Source organism: Pleurodeles waltl, chromosome 11 (genome assembly GCF_031143425.1).
Source record: "Pleurodeles waltl isolate 20211129_DDA chromosome 11, aPleWal1.hap1.20221129, whole genome shotgun sequence".
NCBI classification, from domain to species: Eukaryota; Metazoa; Chordata; class Amphibia; order Caudata; family Salamandridae; genus Pleurodeles; species Pleurodeles waltl.
In genome coordinates, this window is record NC_090450.1 from 324421265 (window position 1) to 324423327 (window position 2063).

A 2063-nucleotide genomic window follows, 5' to 3' on the forward strand; every position below is an offset into this window, starting at 1 on the left:
CTGTCCCCCCTGCTGAATGTAGCCAGAGAGCTAGAGGGCACAAACATGTTTGCTTATTCTATGTTTGACAGTTTGGGTGCATGGTTCACACTGTTTGCCCTGGGGTGTGGGAGTTGGGTAATGTTTACATCAGTTACGTTGGGGGTTGTCTACTTCTCCACATACCTAATCTCACCTGTGTCATTGTAGGAGAAACTCCAGATGGAGGAGAAAGCGGGCAACCTTCGGTACCCACAACTCGTCACTTATTCATTCAATCGCTTACTCTCCAATTAGTAAAGTACTCACATACATGCAATATCAGGGGGATGCACTCAATGACATAAGGTATTGTCTTACCTCACTAGACAAGGGATTCATATAGCCTTGTTACAAGAGACACATCTAGATGCCAAAGAGGGGAGATACCTACAACATAAATGGAGAGGACAAGTTTATTATACTACATATTCTGCTTAAGCAAGAGGGGTTCTTATCTGGATCAAGCCCGGAATACCGTTCCAGCACGTTGAATCTGTAGTAGATCCCTTGGGGAGATATGTTTTGATAGCAGGAAGGTTAGATGGGCGAGATATAGTGATAGGGAGCCTTTGTGGTTCTAATGGTGATCAACCTGGACTCTTGAGGACCCTTTCCGAATGTCTGGCCTCCCATTTTACAGGATCCATTTTACAAGGCGGGGACTTTAACTGTATCTCCGATACACAAGTTTATTGATGTTACACTGTAGACCTGGACATTCATTTTCCTTTCTTGGCTTTGATCTTTCGAAGGTAGAACTCTAACTCTTTGCCTTCCAAGAGATAACCATCTGCCTGACCACATTGACCCGGTCTGTAAGCTATACAGGCAAGAAGCTTTCCCTGCTGGAACTGCTCTTCAAGCAGAGCGCTGATCTTCGCCGTCTTTTTCCGTTCTTCATATTTCTTCTGGTTCTTTTTTGATCATTTTTTTGTTGAGGATCTCCTCCTCGTCAGGAGTCAGCTTAGCTCCTTTCTTGCGTCCAAGAGGCAAAGCAAAGTGGGCCTCATACCACTGCCTATAAGGAGTGCTGTCAATCAGGACAATGCAGTTTTTCACCAGGGTCTTCGTTCGAACAAGCTCATTGTTGGAGGCATTGTAGACAACATCAATGATCCTAGTCTTGCGGGTGCAGCACTCTGAGCCCCAGGAAACGTTTCCAGCATCCAACCTGAGGGAGCAATACTTCTTGTTACCGCCACGGACTCTTACTGTGTGAATACGTCGAGGACCATTCTTTGTGTTGGCAGCAGGGCGTCCCAATTCATACTTCCTTTTCTTGTGGTAGGGCTTCCTTTTGCCTACAGTTTTGGGGCGATTGTGCCAGTTGTCCCGTGAGATACCCATTCTCAGCTGCTAGCTAGAAAGCTCCGATACTACCCTAGATATGTCGCACCCCCCCTTCAGGAGTCCCCAATCACACGTACTACTAAGGCTTTTTGGGAATGGCAACAAGAATGTGGACTGATAGACACCTGGTGCACTCATCAATCAAGCGATAGGGATTGTTCCTTCTACTCCCCGTTATATGACCCACATGTAAGGCTAGACACCTTCCTCTGTTCCCCAGACGTCCATGAGTCGACAAGCATGACAGAATGCTTGAGTAGAAAGATCTCGGACCACAACCTCTTATTGTCAGGACTGCGATGGGCAGTCCCCCGCCCGCCAGTGCCTACATGGTGACTCAGGCCGGAATCGTGAGAAGACCAGGTCTTTAGGGCCGGCATTGCTGCAGACATAATTGCTTATTTCAGTGATAATGAGGGCACCACAGACACACGGCCTCTGGAATGGGACGCCTTTAAGACCGTCATAAGGGGAGGTGCATTTCTACCGCCAAAGGGGTCAGGCATATGATAGTACAGGGTATCGAGAAGGCGGGGCAGGAGTTGAGGGAGATAGAGAGAAAGCGCCCTGGGGAACCAGAACTCCAAGCTTCATTCCTAGACGCACAGGAGCGAGTCGCAGTAGGAGTTGAACGGCTCCGCTGTTATGACTATAAAACTTACTAAGCAAGAACACATGCTGAGGGCGACCGA

At 47.9% G+C, this 2063-nt stretch overlaps 1 pseudogene; it reads right to left on the bottom strand.

Moving 5' to 3' along the window:
• Nucleotides 1-702: 702 nt before the first annotated feature.
• On the bottom strand, nucleotides 703-1384 carry LOC138265673 (small ribosomal subunit protein eS8 pseudogene; annotated as a pseudogene).
• Nucleotides 1385-2063: the final 679 nt, after the last annotated feature.